The sequence below is a fragment of the Mustela nigripes genome, chromosome 16 (assembly GCF_022355385.1).
Source record: "Mustela nigripes isolate SB6536 chromosome 16, MUSNIG.SB6536, whole genome shotgun sequence".
NCBI lineage: Eukaryota > Metazoa > Chordata > Mammalia > Carnivora > Mustelidae > Mustela > Mustela nigripes.
Window position 1 is genome coordinate 15320405 of NC_081572.1, and position 21527 is coordinate 15341931.

Below are 21527 nucleotides of genomic sequence, written 5' to 3' on the forward strand. Positions count from 1 at the left end.
TGGAGAAACTTGGTCAAGGAAGAGAATTCATCCAAAACAGGTTGTAGAAGCACCAGAACTAGGTCAGTAACCTGGGCGCCAAAGCCCAGGGGTGTAGAAATATCCAGGTTACCCAAGACAGACCGACCACTAGCAGCTGGACAGGTAATCCGGCCTCCCCTAGGGCTGGACAAGAAAGTGGCCAGATGACATGCTTCCCAGTATCTGGAGGTATCTGGAGCTTCTACTGGTAAGATCAGCCACGATGACTTTTTAAAACCGTCAAGATCACCTGGTTGGCCCTTCCTTTGTCCCAAGATGATGATGAAGGAGCATAGGATGACTGTACTCATTTCTAAACAGTCAATAAAGGGGTAAGTTGGAAGAGGGACTAAGGACTTTGACATTATTTCCTCCTGATTTAGGAAAGCCATCAGAAGACACACTTACTCAAAAGGATCCTTTTTTTTTTTGTAATTGACAAATCATACACGGTGTTATGCAGGGTTGGTCTTTTTCTTCCCCTGCATTACAGGTGGGTTTATACGGCTTTCCTCCACAGCTCTCAGAAGGAGCTCACTCTGGAGAAAAGTCAGGCGGCAACCTGGAGCTGCTCAGACTGAGGAAGAAATCCGGCCTGAACCATCCATTTTGTTCACATCATATTCTACAGCTCAACCACCAGGAGAGCCAGTCTGGGCCTCCTTTCCCTCCTCAAGGGCTATCCCATCTGGATAAGCTTTTAAGCCCAGCAGATCAGAGATCTATGTATCTTGCACCCCTTGCCACCATGGGCACTACAGCTCCCCTGCAGGGACTGTCGTGGAGTTGTCCACTGATCTCCATCTCAACGTGCCTTAATACCCAACTGTAGCTGGCCTGGTGGGTGGGGACCAGGCTGCCCCACTTTGGTAGGTACATACACACAACGCCCTTTGATTTATTTTTTTTTAAGACTATTTATTTGACAGAGATCACAAGTAGGCAGAGAGGCAGGAGGGCGGGCGATGGGAAGCAGGCTCCCTACTGAGGGGAGAGCCCAAAGTGGGGCTAGATAGATCTCAGGACCCTGGGATCATGACCTGAGCCGAAGGCAGAGGCTTAACCCACTGAGCCACCCAGGCACCCCTGCTCTTTGTATTTTAAATCAGTTTGCTAAACTGGCCTCCATGCAAGATTTCCTTTGACAAAACAGAAAGATTGGAGGAGGTTCTATTATTTATTTTTGATAGGGAGGCGGGGGTGCTTGAAATCACTTCTCTAGACCAAGGGTCAGCAGCCATTTGCACTGTATGTGGAATGAACAGGGCTAGACATGGGGTAAGCAAATTCCTTCGTGGCCTGGTAAGCCCAAGGCATAGTCAAGAGACAAAGAAAGAAATAAACACATAGGAAATAGCTAAAAGGAGAAGGTAGGGGGAAGTCAGAGGAAAAAAAAATCAACTGGGGGATGCCTGGGCGGCTCAGCTGGTTGAGCCTCCAACTCTTACTTTGGCTCAGGTGGTGGTTTCAGGGTGGTGAGACGGAGCCCAGCGGGGAGTCTGCTTCAGATTCTTTCCTCCTCTCGCTCATTCTCCCCTTTCTGCTCCTCCCCCTGCTTACACTCTCTCTAAACCAGAGACTCTGAATTCCCTCTCCTAGGGACCCAAGTGAAAACCTCCATGGGGAGGCATCAGCAAAGACCTGGGGTTTCCCTATCAGTCCTATAGGGCTCTTTGTGTAAGCAAAAATCAGGATTCTTAACTTTTCTTTAATGCTGCTCTGATCATTTCGCCTAATTCTCACAAGGATGCGACAGTGAACCACACCCAAAGCTTCAGCGTGGGCTTTCAAGTATTCCACTCAGAATTCTTGTCTGATTTAATAGCCTTTCTCAGAGACTCTTCCAACTATAGGTTTACATCTCTCATTGGAACAAATACGGTCCTTGTCAGCTTCAGGTTTACCACTTGCCACGTGTGTTTCAACAGTTGTCACGTTACTGGCTCCCCTTGCAAGTACAGAGAGTTGAAGTCTGTGCTGACGTCCAGAATTGTTTGGTTATTTTCAAAGGAATGACCTCCTGGTGTCATCCTTAAACTTCTACTCCTTTAAGTCTTGTTATTGATACTGAAACTTCTCATCAGCCTTTTATTTAGAATCTGAAGACTAAGTAACCCACCAAGTCCATGCCCCATCGTGCTTGATCATTACCCAAAATTATCATTGTCTTTCGGGCCATCCATCCTCTCTTGCACTGAACGAAATAGAATTTAACTCATGCACAGACTGCATTCTGAGCTCCAGCCTTGCGTTCCCTGGGGCTTACTAAATCACCAGTTGAATGTCCCAAAGGCACCTTAAACTCAACAAGCCAAACTCCACTCCTTTCCTCCACATCTGCTCCTCTGTCTACCTGCACGCATGACCATACTTAACGATAGTTAACACAAAGATAACAAAAGTAACCCAGAACGGGTTACTCCAACACTCAAAGTGGCCTTCCCAATTCTACTTTTAGCCCTCCCTTCGGTTGGTTGCCAATGACCTTTCCAACATACAGATCTGATTTTGTAGCCATTTCTACTTAAAATCCTTTAAGAAATGCCCCATGCCTTCAGAATGCAAACCAAACTCTAGCCTAGAACTCTGTCCTCTCCATAAGCTGTCCTTGGCGTGCCCTCCACTCCCCCACTCGGGCCCAGTCAACCACCTGCCACTTCTCTGAACAACCTCTTGGCCCCCTTTCTTCCCTTACTTAACACACGCTCATTCTTCAAAAATACGTGGACTGTTTACACTGGCACTATTTTGGTGTCAGACACATATAATTTCTAATCCTCCCAACAACCCTATGGGACTTGCAGGCTTTGCTGAAGGTCACACAGCTGATGAGTAGGTAAAGAGAGACTTTGATCCAAGCCTGCCTGATTCCAGTGCCTACATTCTTTCCATGAAGTGAAGATGCCTCCCTTTAAAACTACATTCAAATGTCTTCTCCGGAGGGCCTCCCCTGACTTCTCAAGTTGCTGGCTCTTACAGCACCCTGCCTAGGCCTCTCTCTACTGGCCTCAGGTAATGTGCGGTACAAGTGATCATCAGTTTCTGTCCTGTGCTGTGGGTTGCTAGCAGGCAGATGTAGGGCCTTTTCATTATTAAGAAACAAAAACAAACACCCAAAGCTGTTTACAGATGTTAAAATTCAAATAAAAGGGGCACCTGGGTGGCTCAGTGGGTTAAGCCTCTGCCTTCGGCTCAGGTCATGATCCCAGGGTCCTGGGATTGAGCCCTGCAGTGGGCTCTCTGCTCAGCGGGGAGCCTGCATCCCTATCTCCCTCTGCCTGCCTCTCTGCCTACTTGTGATCTGTCAGTCAAATTAAAAAAAAAAAATCTTAAAAAAATTCAAATAAAATATCAAACTATGAGTAGACCCTCACCCCAGCACCTTAGACGCCATCAGTGTTAACCTACTTCCTGTGTAACCTTCCAGACTTTCAGGACTATGGAAATAGGTGTACATGCACTGTTTCATCCAACAGATAGGCTCCTATGATGCATACTTGCCTATAATTTGTTTTTTACATTAGACTACATCCTAGACATTTTTCTATATCACTACATGTAGATATCCATCTCTCCTTTTGTAGAAATAAATCCATGATACTCTTTTTGCAATTCATCTAAATAAAACCTACCAATTTAAAGGTGAGACAGTTGAGGGTAGAGGAAGAAAAGGCCTAGGTGTATGCTGATTACAAGGGAAACACCCAAAACATGACGCAGAAAGATTAAAAGTCAAGAAATTTGCTGAATAAAATAAGAATATGAGTCTGTGTGTTGTGTAAATAAATAAATGGAAGAAAAGGGAAATTTTTGCCTTACGGAGCAAAGCCAACTGATAAATATGGAAGGAATGATGAAAGTAGAAAATTGTCGTATGGCAACCATCATGGTAATAATAGACTCCAGCAAGAATCATTCATTTTTACTAAAACTAAATGGTAAAAATTTGAAGAGTAAAAGCATATTTACAGTCCTCTTAAAATCTGTTTCCTCAAGAGAGAATGATCTTGTAAGCTACAAAGGGAAAAGTAACTTTCCAAAGAAAACACTGGATAGGCACCACGTTAACCAAGGAGCTAAATTAACACCACAATTAATGCGACCTGTTGATACCATCTGATGTGATGGACTAAGGAGGACCCACATTAGTTCTAGGGTATTTCTGTCAAAATGCATAACCTGAATATATCAAGAGGGAACATAAGACAAACCCAAATCAAGACCAAGTAACTGGCCAGACTTCAAAAATGTTAAGTTCACAAAAGACAATGAAAGCAGCAAGGAGGCTTTTCTGATTAAAGGGAACTGCAGAGATGTGACTGCAGAATGCAGCCAGTGATTTGGGGCTTGCTTTTGCTAGAAAGCAAGTTATTGGAACAAATAACCAATAACCTTCAAAAATTACAAATCTGATCTTACAACCATTTCTCCCTAAAATTCTTCAAAAGACACTCCTTTTGCCTTCAAAATACAAACCAGGGCATCTGGGTGGCTCAGTTGGTTAAGCATCTGACTCTTGGTTTGGGTTCAGGTCAGGATCTCAGGGTCCTGGGATCAAGCCCCACGTTGGGCTCTAGGCTCAGCAGGGTGTCTGCTTGAGATTCTGTCTCTCTCTCCCTCTGCCCTTCCCCGGCTCATGCCCTCTTTAAATAAATAAAATCTTTCTCAAAAAATACAAGCCAACTCCTCAGCATGAAATTCACTCCTCATAAGCTGTCTCCTTTGTAAATACTTCTGTATCTCTAAACCACGATTTGTTTGCATAGCCATAATTTCATAGTGCGCTGGATGTGGAAGCCATAGGAAACTCAAATAGAGCCTGTGTTCCAGCCCCTGCCAACCAGGACATCAGAACCACCAGGGTGCCCTTGTTGCAGATGAGCTGTCTTCTGGATCTCTGAAGGTGGTACTATTTTTAACCCTTCCTCCAGGTGATTAAAATGTGCAGCTGGCTCCTGCTAACCTCTTCATTCTCCTATCCTCTACCTTTAAGCTCTGTGTGACGACAAACTGTAGTTCTAGGGACCCACAGTCTTGATCCGCAGCCCATGGAGGCTTTGTCCTATTCTACCCTCTCCCCTGGGCTGGCACCCGGCTCCTCTGGGCTTCTGGAGGGCTCTGACATTGCCACACAGGAGGTCTGTCATGGATACAGGTCTACTGTCTTCAGTAGGCATATCATCTCCTCGAGGTTGACCAACAAGCAGTGTAGACTGCACTGAACCGAGGCTCTCAAGTCTGGGAGAAAGGGGCAAGACGTCACTGGGTTGAAAATTCTAGAAAAGCCACTTGGAGGGAGTAGTCTTTGGGAAGGACCATCAAAACAGCATGGAATGGGTGGAGACCTATAATTGGGCTTGTAACTACCTACTTTGAGTCATCTGAACATTAAAGTTGTTTCATTTCGCTTCTTCACCTCTTACCCTACTTTGTGATCTTCTGCCTTTTTTTTTTTTTTTAAGATTTTTATTTATTTATTTGACAGAGATCACAAGTAGGCAGAGAGGCAGGCAGAGAGAGAGAAAGGAGGAAGCAGGCTCCCTGCTGAGCAGAGAGCCCAATGCGGGGCTCAATCCCAGGACCCTGGGATCATGACCTGAGCTAAAGGCAGAGGCTTTAACACACTGAGCCACCCAGGCACCCCTGATCTTCTGCTTCTTGAGGGTGGTTTAGAACATGGTCTCCAGGGTTTGAGAACACTGGGCTTTGCACCTGTGTGGCCCGGGGCAGGTCAGTGGACCTCACTGACTTCAGGTTCCTTGTCAGAGAACTAGGAATAATGGTACTTCATAGGATTCCAGTACCCTTACATGGAATATTCTGGATAGAGTCAACAGGGAACCACTGATGGTGAGCCATTGAATAGTCATTGTGAGGTGGGCTGGAGGACTTTAAGACATCTGTTATATCCCAAGCAGCAAAAATATTATCTGACTTTTTAAAAATTTTTTTTAAGACTTTAAGAGAGGGGCGCCTGGGTAGCTCAGGGGGTTAAAGCCTCTGCCTTCGGCTTGGGTCATGATCCCAAAGTCCTGGGATCGAGTCCCACATCAGGCTCTCTGCTTGGTGGTGAGTCTGCTTCCCCACCACTCTCTGCCTGCCTCTCTGGCTACTTGTGATCTGTCTGTCAAAGAAATAAATAAAATCTTAAAAAAAAAAAAAAAAAAAGACTTTGTGAGAGAGAACATGATGAGGGGTTGCAGAGGGAAAAGCAGACTCCGGAGAGCATGATCTGAATCAAAGGCAGACACTTAACTGACTGGCCACCCAGGCACCCACACCTGACTCTTTTAATTAAACATTTTATTTTGTGATCATTGTAGATTCATGTACAGTTATAAGAAGTAATACAGAGAAATCTCATAAACTCTTTATCCAATAGTAACTTTTTTTTTTTTTTGAAGATTTTCTTATTAAAGAGTGCAAGCGAGGTGGGAGGGGGCAGAGGGAGAGTGAAATGTAAGCAGACTCTGCACTCAGTGCAGAGCAGGATGCAGGGCTCGATCTCACAACCCTGAGTTCATGACCTGAGCCAAAAGCAAAAGTCAGACACTCAACTGACTGCGCCACTGAGGTGCCCCTCCAATAGTAACTTATAAAACTATATGTAGCCCACTGTCACAACCAGGATATTGACATTGATATCGCCAAGATGCAGAACATTTCCTTTACCACAAGGATCTCCCACGTTAGCCATTTTATTACTGCATCTGCTTCTCTCTTACCCCTCTCCCCTCCTTAACCCCTGGCAACCACTAATCCATTTCTATAATATTATCATTGCAAGAATCTCCTATAAATGGCATCATGTGGCATATAACCTTTGGGGACTGGCTTTATTCACTCAGGCCTAATCCTCTGGAGAGTCATACGGGGGTTGTATCTATCAATAGTTCATTTCTTCATGTTTTTCAATAGTATTTTGAATGTACCACACTTCATTTAACCATTCACACGTTGAAAGACATTTGGGTTGTTTCCAATTTTCAGCTATAGAACTGCAATTAACATTTGTGTACAGGGTTTTGTGTGAACTGAACATCCATTTTCATTTTTCTGAAATAAATGTCATTTTTCTGAAATAAATTCATTTTTCTAAAATAAAAAGAGCGCAATGGCTGGTTGTATGGTTGTTTCAGGCTTAAGAAATTGCCAAGCCGTTTTCCAGAGAAGGTGTACCATTTTATTCACACAAGCAATATATAAAATGATTCAGTTCTCTGTATCCCTGTCTGATATGGACACTATTTTGACAGGGAAGTAGTGGTATCTCATGGTTTTGATTTCCCTAATGGCTAATGCTTTTGAACATCCTTCCATGTTATTTGCCCTCTTTAAGGTCTTCATGTCTTTTGGCCATCCCCTAATTGGATTTTGCCAATTTTACTGTTGAGTTTTGAGAGTTATATATTCTAGATACTAGTCCTTTGTCATATAGGTGGCTTACCAAAGAAAGCTATCCACAGCTGTTTTTTTTTTTTTTAATCCACTTAGTTCTTTCACAGAACAAAATCTGATGAAGTCTAATTTATCAATTTTTCCTTTTATGAACCCTGCCTAGCCCTTTATCTCAAAGATTCTATTTTTTCTAAAACACAGTTTTACATTTCATATATAAGTTTGTGACTCAGTTAATTTTTGTATAAAGTGTGAGATTTAGGTTAAGAGTTAGTGTTTTCCCCACCTATGGATATCCAATTACTCCAATGCCATTTCTTAGAAAGGCTTTCCTCCACTGAACTGTATTTACATCCTTGTCAAAAATCAGTTAGGCACATTGGTGTGGGTCCATTTCTAGATTTTTTTCTATTCCCTTGCTATGTGTCTAATGTGTATCTTTGACAATACAATGCAATCTTAATTACCATAGCTTTATGGTAAGTCTTGAAATCAGGTAGACTGATGACTCCCAACTTATTTTTCAAAATTGTTTTAGCTTTTTGTTTTGATTTTCCATATACATTTTAGAATAGCCTTGACTATATCTATTAAAAAATCTTCCTGGGATTTTTGTAGGAATTACATTAAGTCTTTATATTCATTTGGGGGAAACTGACATTTTTACTATGGTGAGACTTCAATCCATGAACATGGACTATCTCTCCATTTATTTGGATCTTCTTTGTTATCTTTCATCACATTGTATGGCTTACAACATACAAGTCCCATACTCATTTTGCTAGATTTATACCTAAACATTTGTTAATACCTTGTATTTTAAATTTTGGTATCCATGTGTTCATTGCTAGCATATAGATACAGAAGATCTACATGCAAAAATCTACTACATCACATACTCTGTTGAACTCACTTACTAGTTTCATACGGCTTTTTGTTATTTACTTTCTTCTCTTGCAAGTTCTTTGAGATTTTCTATGTGGACAATCGGTCATCTGCAAATAAGGATTTTTATTTCTTCCTTCCCAATTTCCATGCCTTTTCTTTCCTTATTGTGCTGCTAGAACTTCCACCACTATGTTCATTAGGAATGGTAAGAGTAGACATCCTTGCCTTGTTCCCTTTTTAAACATTATTTTTTTAAGTAATCTCTACACCAAACATGGGGCTTGAACTCGTGACCCGGAGATCAAGAGTCAGATTAAGAGTCAGATGCTCTACCAGTTCAGCCAGCCAGGCACCCTGTCCCCGATCTTAAGGGGAAGTGTCAGTCTCGCCATTAATGAGAATGTTAGCTGTAGTGGATTTTTTTTTTTTTTTTTTTTGGTAGACTCTGAGAGGCACAGGATAGACATTCCCATTCCCAAAGGGAGAAAGAGGAAAGGATAGAAAGGTGGGTCTCAAACAAATCTCAAACGTACCAAGGCAAATTCCACTAGATCTTAAGGTCTGAGAATGATTAATCCTCTTTGGTGTGATGCTGTGCCTTCTGGACCCACTGGGACAGCAGTCCTACCTCCGTGGCTCCGTCAGGCAGGAATCATGCCCCCTAAGAATTCAGAGGTCCTACCCCCAGACTTTAGTCAGGCCATGTGGCCTGTTGAAACCCAGACAGTAGCCTCGATGTCTAAATTGCCTTCAAGATTGTTGTTCTTTCTCCTAATAAATTTTTTTTTTTTTTTGAAAAGCACCCGTTTGCAGCTGAATAGCTCTCGGGTCCAGACCTATAGGAACTAAGAAATCTGGTAGCCTTCCTTCATTTCCCCTCATTTTTAAATGTTCACATTGGCAGTGTCTTTGCAGATATAATCCCATCTCTTTTCCTACTCTGTTGAAATGGAGGATTAATTCCACAAATCATACCCATGATCTCTTTATCAAATGGTTGTTCAACTACACTCCTGGTGTTCTCTTTGGAATAACCTTTCTCATTTTTTGCAATACAGATAAGCTGATGACTTTCCAGATCTTCAAGTTATGGTTCCTTTTTGCTTAATAAATCTTTTAGTTCATCTTTCCTCTTTCACATTTTACTGTAAGTATTCAGAAACCAAGTTTCTCCTTTGACATTTTTGTACAAAATGTCCTCAGCTAAATATCTGATTGTATCTCTCACAAGTTTTACCTTTCATAAAAAACAGTAGAACATAGTTCAGTCAAGTTCTTTGCTATGTTATAACAAGAAACATCTTCCCTTTAGTGTCAAGATACCTGTTCCTCATTGTTGTCTGAGATCTCACCAGGATCATTTAACATCTATATTTCTAGCATGTACCTCAAAACTCTTCTAGCTTCTACTCATTACCCAAAGTCACTTCTACAGGTTTAAGTAATTATTACAACAGCACCCCACTTCTTAATACCAAAATCTGTCTTAGTCTGCTTGGGTGACTATAGCAAAATGCATAGCACAGACTACTCCCCTCCCCCCCATTTTTCCTCATAGTTTTTCACACAGTTCTTGAGACTGAAAGTGCAAGGTCAGCATGTAACAGGGTCCATGCCGAGTGAGGGCTCTCTCCTTGGGTTGCTGATGGCCACCTCTCTAGCTGTGTCATCAACACAGAGAGCGCAATCTCACTTTTTCTTCTTATAAGCCACAAATCACATGAGAGCCTCACTTTGATGACCTCATCTAGCTCAAATGACCTCCCAAAGGCCTCGTCTCCAAATTGTATCACACTGGTGGTTAGAGCTTCGATATATGAATTTTGGGGGCGCACAGCTCAGTCCATAGCATTGTCTAGACGTTTTCCGTCTTGCTAAGCTGTTTCTTTCCCAATCCTTTGGCTAGAGACAGCTGACTTTTGTTAGGGTTTCCTTGTCTACTCCTGTTGGCACTTCTAGGTTGCTGGCTTCTTCAGCTCCAAGTGTGGGATATAAGAGGCAAAAACACAACTCAGGGAACTTGCTGTCATTTTGTTCCTCAGGTCCTGAAGTCCCTAGCCATCCTGGCTTTTCTCCACCTTTCAAGGTCTTTTTATGTTTTCTGTCATGTCTGGCATTTCCACTGTAAGCATCTTTGCCACAAGTTTTGCCATGTAATTAATTAAGTGTAAGACAACTTTGTCATAAAAGAAAAAAAAATAACCAGTTGATGGTTTGGTTTGGCAGTTTAGTTTCAACTGGTTGACGGTTTCATTTCCTTTCTCCATTGATGCAGTACTCCCATTTTTATATTATATAAATCTTAGCCCTCATAATGGTCTATACAGTAGTGCGGAGGATTGACCCATGCTTCCCATAGAACTTTGAAACAGCTATCGACACACATGTGAAAGTATGCTGAGAACACACAACTGTGTGGACGGCTTTCATAGTGCAACAGAAAGCTCAGCTAGAAATGTGCATGCTCGTATTTGGAAATGGATACTCCCCTAAAAAGGAAAACATGGGGTGCCTGGGTGGCTCAGTTAGTTGAACATCGATTTTTGGCTTAGATCCTGATCCCAGGGCCCTGGGATGTAGCGCTGCATTGGCTCCCTGCTCAGTGAGGAGTCTGCTTCTCCTGCCTCCCCTTATTTGTGTTCATGCTCTCTTTCGTTCTCACTCTCTCTCAAATAAAATCCTTAAAAAAAAAAAAAAAGTATGCAATGCCAAATGAGGATATAAGTCAACAAAAGGGGAAAACCAGCATCATAATACCCTGAATGTGCTTAGGTACAATCCACAAAATTAAGTCCGTTATTTGCATAGTATTGCCATGGATCTACATACTCTGCAAATGTATTCACATATTCTGTATCTCCCAGTAAAGTCTTTTTAATCTTGTTTCTCGTTTCTCATGTTTCATTAGGTCCTTTTTAATGGATGCCCCTCTTATTTCTCGTGATTTTTCTCTCTTATGGCAAAATTGCCTTGTGGCGAATTAGTTAAGCAGTGAAAATGTTTGCAGTGAAACTACCTAGAACCCACTTTAAAAACCCTAGGGTTTTTAGTTGTACTTAGTGGAAAGAATAGGGGAAAATGTATCTGTTCTACCCTCCTGCTACTTAATTTTTAAAGGACTCTGTTGGAGGGCTGTGCCATAAATTACCGGTGAACATCTAGATTGCTAATAAGTATAATTTTTTTTCATACTAAAAACAATGCTACAATAAACAAGGGAGTCAATTGTTTGGGCATTTGCTTGTTTTTCATTTCTGTATCACCAGGGCTCAGCAGTGCCAAGCTAATAAACATTTACTGAATGAGTAAATACATTATGACTAACGTCTTTACCTAGTATGCACTTAATTGCTCCAAAGACTCTTACCACATCAAGAGCAGACTTAAAACCTCAACAGTTAGAACTGATACTAACTAAAAATTAGCTTATTAAGTGATAAAGACCTGAGTTATGACTTCCCCATTGGTATTTACATTATAGTGGAAAGAACTTAGCTTTCCAGGTATGGGTACAAATAGGATTAGAACAAATTTATCAAAATCCTAGGGTTAACTCAGATTGTAGGTGGTTTAAAATTTCTTAATGTTGGTTACCTGAGTGGCTCAGTTGGTTAAACATCTGCCTTTGGCTCAGGTTGTGATCCCAGGGTCCTTGGGATTGAGTCCCATGTCAGGCTCCCTGCTCAGCAGGGAGTCTACTTCTCCATCTTCCTCTGCCCCTCCCCTGCTCATGCTCGCTCAAATAAATAAAATGAAATCTTCAAAAAAAAACAAAACAAAACTTCTTAGTGTCCTAAGTTTTCTACAAAGATCACATATTCTATCTGAAAAGAACCAAACAAAAATCATTCTAAGGGTAGACAGAAGAGTTTTTTAACACTCAGTGACCTAAAGCTGTGGTCACTGGTAGGGAGGGGGTGTCTAGAGTCTCCATTAAAAAAAAAAACAAAGGGGCACCTGGGTGGCTCAGTGGGTTAAGCCACTGCCTTCGGCTCAGGTCATAATCTCAGGATCCTGGGATCAAGTCCTGAATCGGGCTCTCTGCTCAGCAGGGAGCCTGCTTCCCTTCCTCTCTCTCTGCCTGCCTCTCCATCTACTTGTGATTTCTCTCTGTCAAATGGATAAAATCTTTAAAAAACAAAACAAAACAAAAACAAAAACAAAGAAATCATGTTGCCTGTCAATTAACTGGTAATCCTGTCCCTGCATTAATTTGGAAATAGAAGTGAAAGTCTAAATGAGATGTGTTGCTTCACAAAAACATTGTGGCGTCTAGGGGTGAGAGGCCTGTGGGTGAGCTGCACTCAGCATTGGTTGGATGAGCGAGCTACACGGGTGGCAGGCTAATGATAACAGAATCTGACATTTACTGAGCCCATGCTTCACAGAAGGTACTGTTGTGGATGCTTTCCATGCAGCACTGGCCTCCCAACGCTTTTACAAACTAGAAGACAGAGAACAGCCTCGTGTGATTCCCCTCAGGCACACAGTCGCAAGCAAAGTCGCTAGGACTTAATGCACAAAAAGTGTGGCTCCAGAACCCAAATTTTAATTTCGAGGATGTCAAAAAGGACTCCTCTACCCTAAAAATCTTCTAGCTGTTTCTTGATAAGTCATGCTTGCCAAAAGTTGCCTTGAGGTGTTTCTGTACGAACAGAAGATGTAACTAATTTCCATGGAATTTAGGGGTGGGTAAGTACATCCCTGGGATATTTCCCTGTTGGCTTGCCATTGATTTTTCACTCCACTACCTCTGGGACACACGTCATGATTTGCGCTCATTTTGAATTAAAAAAAAAAATTTTTTTTAAGTAATCTCTACACCCAAAATGGGCTTGAACTCACAACCCCAAGCCCAAGAGTCTCATGCTCTTGACTGAACCAGCCAGGCGCCCCTCATCTTGAACTTTTGACCATTTCAAGACCTTTGCCTTTAGAATAGGTCCTGGCCACTTCATCAGTTCAATACCTTTTACAGTCCTATCCTTAGGTTCTGTTCCAGTTGCTTCTCATGTTCATTTAGATCTTTAGTCCCTATGCTGGGGACTGACAATACTAAAGATTTCCCTCCCTGCTCTTGGCCCCTGTCAAAACTTAGTATTTCTATAGAGGCACATTAAGGCTGATTAGTATTTTCTCCAATGGATGCACTTAAAGGCATGATTTCCTGAGCCAGAAAATAAGAATAGACTATGAAACTATTAAAAATGGAGGGGAATGAGGCACCTGGGTGGCACAGTGGGTTAGGCATCAGACTCTTGGTTTTGGCTCAGGTGGTGATCTCAAGGTCATGAGATCAAGCCCCATGTCAGGCTCCATGCTCAGCATGGAGTCTGGTTGAGTTTCTCTCTTCCTCTTGCCCCACCCTCCTCCACGTCTAATAATAAATAAATCTTTTTTAAAAATGGAGGGGGTGACTTTTGGTGATGATGTTGGTTATGTGAGTGATATACATGAAATTCCAGACCCTTCACATATTATCTTGTATATATAATCTTCACAGTATAGGCCATGATTTTAGTTTCCTTTTACATATTCCTTTTACATACAGAATACAAGGCTCAGAGAAATTACATAAAGCTATATAGCCAAGATTCAAATCCAGAACTGTCTGGTTTACAAAACTAGAGTTCTTTCCCCATTTCTGTGCTGGTTGAACATTGTTGGAGGAATAAAAAGTTGGGGGTTCCATAGATTGTCTATATATACTATAAAACCATTATTGGGCATCTGCCACTTTTTGGCTATTAGGTGACATTGGCCCATAAACTTCAGCTGATGTTTTTACACACACACACACACACACACGTAATGTATTTCTTGGAAAATACTCTGCCAAGAATCATTGGAAAAAAATGTCTAAACAAAATTGGTTTTGACTCTGCCCAATGAATTAGAACACTAACTTCAGTGCATAATATTCCTTCAGTGCCTTCTAAATCCTTTTTGCAGAAAACTAAGTTAACATTTCACATTTGGAAAACTCATGATTTCCAATTCCATTTGATCTTTCTGAGGCTTGAACTAAATTGTAGGACTTGTACTTGTTTGCTCTAGGGCAATGGTTCTCAAAGTGTGGTCTGTGGGCTCTGGGGATCTCAGAGGCCTTTCTGGGGGCATCCACAAGACTATCTTTACAATACTACTAAAATGTTCTTTGCCCTTTCTCGGTGTTGAAATCTGCACAGCCATTACACAACACTTCTGGGTAAAAGGGCTGGTGCTATGGCATAAATCAGGGCAGTGGCACCAAACTCTACTAGTATGAAAGGCCCATTGATTTAAGAGAATGGAAAGACAGGCCACAGACTGGAGGAAAATATTTACACAGCACCTGACAAAGAACTAGTATCTAAAATATACAAAGAACTTAAACTCAACAATAATAAATAACACAATTTAAAAATGGGCAAAAGACCTCAACAGACACCTCAGCAAAGAAGATACACAGACAGAAAATAAGCATTAGAAGGGTGCCTGCCTGGCTCATATAACTGTTGATCTCAGAGTCATGAGTTCAAGCCCCGTATTGGGTGTAGGAATTACTTAAATAAAACTTTAAAAAAAATTTTAAAAGGAATTGTAAAGATGCTCAACATCATATGTCATTAGGGAATCACAAATTAAAACAATGATCAGGTACTAGTAGATACCTATTAAAATGGCTAAAATAAAAAAAAAAAAAACACTTGATACCAAATGCTGGTGAAGAGGTACAATAGCAGGAAAGTTACTACTGGTGTTGCTGTAAAATGGTAAAGCCGCTTGGAAGATAGTCTGGCAGTCTCTTATAAAGTGGAATATAGTCTTACTCTAGAGGATCCAGTAATCACACTCTTTGGTATGTACCCAAATGAGTTGAAAACGTGTGCCCACCCACAAACCTGCACACAAGTGTTTATAGCAGCTTTATTCATAATTTCTGAAAACTGAAAGCAACCAAGATATCCTCGGAAGGTGGATACATTGTTATATACCCAGTGGAATATTATTTGACTATAAAAAGAAATGAGCTATTAAGCCACAAAAGGACATGAAGGAGTATTAAATGCATATTGCTTAAAGACGCCAGTCTGAAAAGTAGGATTCCAACAATAAGATAGTCTGGAAAAAGATAAAACTACAAAGGTAGTAAAAAGATCAGTGGTTACCAGAGGTTCAGGGGAAAGGAGCAGGGATGAATAGGTGGAGGACAATGATTTTTAGGGCAGCGAAACTATTCTGGATGGTACTGTAATGGTAGATACAGGACATGCATTTGTCAGAACCCATAGAACTACACACCACAAAGAGTGAACCCTAATTTAAATGTGTGCTTTGGTTAATATGGTATCAGTATAGATTCATCAACTGCAACACATGTTAGACCACACTAATGCAATCATTGGTCATAGAGGAAACTATATGCATGTGTTTGGGGGTGGGTAAAATGGGAACCTGTACTATCTGCTCCATTTTCTGTTAACCTAAAATTGCCCTGGGGTGCCTGGGTGGCTCAGGGTGTTAAAGCCTCTTTCTTTGGCTCAGGTCATGATCCCAGGGTCCTGGGATCAAGCCCCACATTGGGCTCTCTGCTCAGCGGGGAGCCTGCTTCCCCTCCTTTCTCTCTGCCTGCCTCTCTGCCTACTTGTGATCTCTGTCAAATAAATAAATAAAATCTTTAAAAAAAAAAAAAAAACTGCCCTAAAAAATAAAGTCTGTTGAGCACATGACTCTCAGTCTCAGAGTCACCAAGTATGGTAAAGAAGAACCCACCAGTGTGGGCTCTAGCCCCACATTGGGTATATAGTTTACTTAAAAATAAACCAAAGCTAATAAACAAAGTCTGTTAAAAAAAGGGGGGGGCACCTGGGTGGCTCAGTGGGTTAAGCCTCTGCCTCCGGCTCAGGTCATGATCTCAGGGTCCTGGGATCCAGCCCCACATCAGGCTCTCTGCTCAGGAGGGAGCTTACTTCCCCTCTCTGCCTGTCTCTCTGCCTACTTGTGATCTCTCTCTTTCAAAGAAATAAATAAAATCTTAAAAAAAAAAAAAAAGTCCACTGATAGGTTTTCAGATCCTTCATTGTAACTAACCTTTAAGAAACTACCACTTGTCAAATTTAGGTTTGCAGTCCAAGAATAATACCCATAATTATTTGAAAAAGCTGTTAAAATGCTTCCTTTTCCAGCTACATATCTCTGTGGGGCCAGATTTGCTTCCTAGACTTCTACTAAACCAACAGATCACGACAGATTGAAGGGAAAAGCAGATGAGAACGCACCTGTCCTCTATTAAGTCACCCAATCTAAAACAATCCCTTTCTCACAAAACTTTTTAAATAGTTGTTTTTCTTTTGCAAGGCTATTTATGTCAACATGTAACAGGTTTTTAACATAATTTTTAAGTAAATGGAGATTTTTTAAGTGTCTCGGTTCTCCTTTCTTATACAGGAAATATTGACAGATAAAAATCCACACCCCTCAAAAGCTCTTTCAAGAGTATCAAGGGGTCTAGAAACCAAAAAAGTTTGAGAACCGCTGCCCTGGGCCTATGTGGCTTAAACTTTAATTTGTAGACTATTTTCTGGCCCATTTGGCAAGTGATGTACTAATAGAAACTGCATCTCATAGTTAACTACACAGAAGCTGCCAGTCTCCAGAAAGTGGCCATCAGGCTGTCCAGGCGGATACAGGAAATATGTGTGCTTAGCGTATCTTTTCTCAAGCGTGAATTTGGAATTTGTTCAATTTTCATTTTTCTGTTATCTTCCTTTAAAACATAACATTTCAAAGAATATAATAAAACATGAAGGTAAATAAAAAAACAGTGCAATTCCAATTTATGGTGCAGGAACATAAGGGTTGCTCTTACAGCTTTTAATGGTAGCTAGTTTACAATAAACATGGGGCTTAGCCTGGTAGAAAACAGTCACAGACAGGAGGTAATTACTTGTCCATCTCCAAGCATCAGAAGCTCTGGAGTCCCTCCAGTTGAATAATGCAGATCTGCCAACTGTCACTCATCTGGACTAACGCTTTTTTATTGTTATTTTAATTAAATTGAGGGGGAAAAAGAATGTAAGATAAACCTCCATCTGAAAGTGCTAAAATTCCATGGATGGATAAATCCATGACCCATCCTTTTACATGGTCTTTATTAACCTTGAGTAAATCACATAGACTCCCATCAGCAGAGTCACAGAGGGGAATGGAATGTATACCGTGTTAGGAAGGGCCCATTGCCAGCAAATCTGAATATTACAGTGAGGTTCTATAAACAGTAAGGGAAAAACAGCTAGATCCTCACACAGATAACAAGAATATAAATGGACCTTTTAATGAGCTTTGCATCATCACGTATGAAATAATAAATACACCCAAACAGAGATAAAAAGAGGAAAAGCAAAATTATGCAACATTTCTGTCGTTAAGATATGTGGGCAGCATGGCTCAAAATAGAAACCAAGCAGCTTTCCAAAGACGTGAAGGTTTTAGATAAAGAAAATATAATCGCTCTAATTCTTGTTTAATCCTGTTCCCTTCAGCTTTTGTTAGAAACTGTTACCCACCCCCGGTTATCTGAGGACAGTGGTACTGCTCACAGAAATATACCTGAAACAGATTCTTACAAGTCCATATTCTAAGGTTTTTACATTTAAAAAAAGAACTGCGACAAAATTCAAGGTTACTTGTAGGGAGAAGAATCAAGACAGAAAAGACATGCGTATTTTACCGTTAATCTCTAATATGCTTCATGAATAGCTTACATTTATTTTGCTGTATGAATACTTTGGATCAAAGGGTAATTTAGCATCAACTCTTAAATTGTTAAAAGCCTTCACCTGTTATAAACACCTTGGATTATTTGAAATCAAGGGCCCTCCACGTAAATGCTGTGTACTTAACCAGAGTTTTTTTTTTTCCTTGAAAGATGTGGTTATGAGTAATTTTGATTGGGATTTGGATTCTCATTTCACTGGCTAAGACGTTGCCCTAGTGCTACAATGGAACCTTCCATTTTGTTCTACAGTGAAGGAAAACATTTTCCTTCTACAGACGTGTGCCGCAGAACCAGTCTATCCCATGGCAAGGCTAGTAATTGCCTGACTCATTCTATGTTCCAAAAGAATTTAAAAATAAATGATATCAGATCTTAAGAACTACCATGATCTTTACTTTCAATTTCATTGTGGAAATTCATGACATGTCACAGGTGCTACTCCTACCTCTCCCCAAAAATAATGTGGTCAGTGAGAAAATGAATAAAATTTAAAAAAGAACTGAGGTACTGTTTTCCCTTCTGGAACTGATGCTCACATACACCAGTTTCACCGGGTCTTAGAGCAAACGTAAGCATGAGGATATTAGACCAGCATTTTGTAAACCAAGACAACTCAATACTGAATACAAAGAAATCTTAGGCTTATCTAAAAGGTTCATTCCGAAGGCTTACAGGTGGAATAGAGTTTATGAAAGTGTGGGCTTTATTTGACCCTGAGAGTGTTTTTCTAAAAACTGAATTCCACCTGTGATGTCAACATCACAGGTGGGGTTATTTCATGAAAACAAACACAAACCTGCATTTCTATCTAACTGGAAGGTCTGGCACCGGAGCTCCCGAGTCATTGTGCCGAGGCATCAAAGGAGGAAGGCTAGGCAAGGTTCGTTCCCGTTCCAGAATCTCAGCCCACCGAACGCACGCACATTTCCTGCATGGTGCATGGGTATCTTTATGTGGAAGGCGCTTGTCAGCCAGTTGCTCCGGCTTCAGCTGAGAGTCAAAGAAGACAAGACTGATCAGGTTCAGGTGTCCACTCCTTTGGGGTTCCTCTCTAGCTCTTCCAATAAAACTCTGTATCATGTATACAGTTGCAGAACCCAAAAGGACCATTTTAGGGAGGCTTTAGGGCCTCGCCCCAGATCAGAATCACTTCGGAGTTACCAGTGATCTGGAGATTTTCTGGGAAATAAGGGTTCAGAGTCTTTTCTTGAAGGTTCTAGGTTGAGCTGGGTAATGTATCTTAATTCAGAATGAGAATAATTCTGAGATCAAACAGGAAAAAGGCCCATGATGGAGGTTTTATTGAAATATCTCTGGGGGGGGGGGGGGGGGGGACAGGGCTGGCTCAGTGGGAAAGCATGCCACTCTCTTTTTTTTTATTTATTTGACACAGAGAGACACACAGAGAGGGAACACAGCAGGGGGAGTGGGAGAGGGAGAAGCAGGCTTCCCACTGAGCAGGAACCTGGAATCATGCCCTGAGTGGAAGGCAGACGTTAACGACTGAGCCACCCAGGTGTCCCAAACATGCCACTCCTGATCTCGCGGTTGTGACTGCGAGTGTGGAGTCTACTTTAAAAAAAAAAAAAAAAAAAAAAAGAAGTCTCTCTGTAGATGAGATGAGGTGGAGAAGAACAGCTGGGTTCCGGGGCCCACACTGCCTCTCTCTAGCTGTGGGACCTTAGGTGTGCCACTTAACTCGGCCTCTGTTTCTTCACCTATAAAAGGAAGGGGATGTGTCTGCATTCAGAGCCCAGGCCATACATTAGAATCACCTGGATTTTATTTTTTAAATATTGATGCCTAGGCCCCACCCCAGACCAGCCGAATTTGATTCTCTGAGATGAGGTCCCAGGAATCCGTGATTTTCTGATGTTCTTCTCTGATTCTGAGGCACAAAGAGGGAGACAGTTGACTATGATCTCCAAGGAGAGATGTGATCTGACATGATCACCAAGGTTCCTTCTCATTCTCCCATTTTGTGGTCTCAAGGCTTGGTAGCAGGAGCCAGGAGAATAGCTATTGCCCTATTCATTTCTTGTTTATGTCAGATTACAGTCAAAACTATCCATTTCACACCAAAAGAAGGAGAAGGAGGAGGAGGAGGAGATGCTGTTATTTTCATTAAGCCACTAAACCCAAATTCGAGCACCCATTCCCTTAAATTCATTCTCTACAACCACATTCAGGTATCACTTGTCCAAAGCATGCTGATTTAAAAATCTTTATCTGGAGAAGTTACCTATATTGTTGCCGTTTGAAAGATACCAAGACCTTCCCAGGATGAGGTAACCACCAGCCACACATTGCACTGAACACCTGAAATGTCACTAGTCCCAACTGAGATGCACTGCAAGTGAAAAATATACACTCAGCTATGCAGAGTTAGTATGAAAAATAGAATACTTCATCAATAATTTTCATATGAACCACATGTTGAAATGACAGTGTTTTAATAGAGTGGGTTTCATAAAATATTTACATTAATTTTGCCTGTTTCTTTTTGCTTTTCTAAATATGATTACTAGAAAAGTTTCAATTAGGTGGTCCCATTATATTTGTATTGGACAGTGCTAAGAGATGTCCTCTTCCTGAGACTTTAACTAAAATTCATAGTGTTAAAAAAAAAAAAAAAGACGGCTCCAGGAGTGCCTGGATGGCACAGTTAAGCTTCTGACTCTTTGTTTCGGCTCAGGTCATGATCTCGGGATGGTGAGATCGAGCCCTGCATGGGGTTCAGCACGGCGTATATTTGGGATTCTCTCTCCCTCTGGCCCTCCCCTCATTCATGCTCACTCTCTTTCTCAAATGAAAAATAAAGAAATATTTTAAAAGCTCCATTTAATTACTAGTCTTTACCACACAGGCTCCTACAAGGAGACCATTCTTGATAGACGTGACCGGAACTACCCAACCTCAGCTGGACGGGGATGCCCAAATCAAAAGCAGTATTTTACACCAACTTTTGAGCACCCAGATATGGCCCTTGGGAGAACCCTAGTGGAACACTGTGGGGAGAGGTTTCTGGTCATTTCCCTCTCCTCCCGCCTCTCACGTGAGGAATTGCAACTTCAACACGTGTGCCCGTTCAAGCACCCCGCCCCCGCTCTGCGCGTGAAACAGACATGGTAAAGAAAGAACTCAGTGAATGAGTGCATTTAGGGGGGACACCAAATATCTAAGTGTGCGCTCGCTCCCCACCTTTGTTTTTCAACAGTGGTGTCTCAAATGCCTCAAACAGTTGTGACTTCATTCTTCCAGGATTTCCAGCCCAGGGGTCTGGGATCAGCGGTATCAGCCCCCACCCTTGCCTTATCGTGCAGCCACAATAGAGAGCCCGGAGGGGAAACACGCACGCCTGGGTGTTCGGAAACCCAGCCAGCTTGAAGGGCAGACGGAGCAGGCAACTGTCCGGAAGACGGAAGACGGGCATTCAGGGGTACGAGGAGCACTCCAGCAT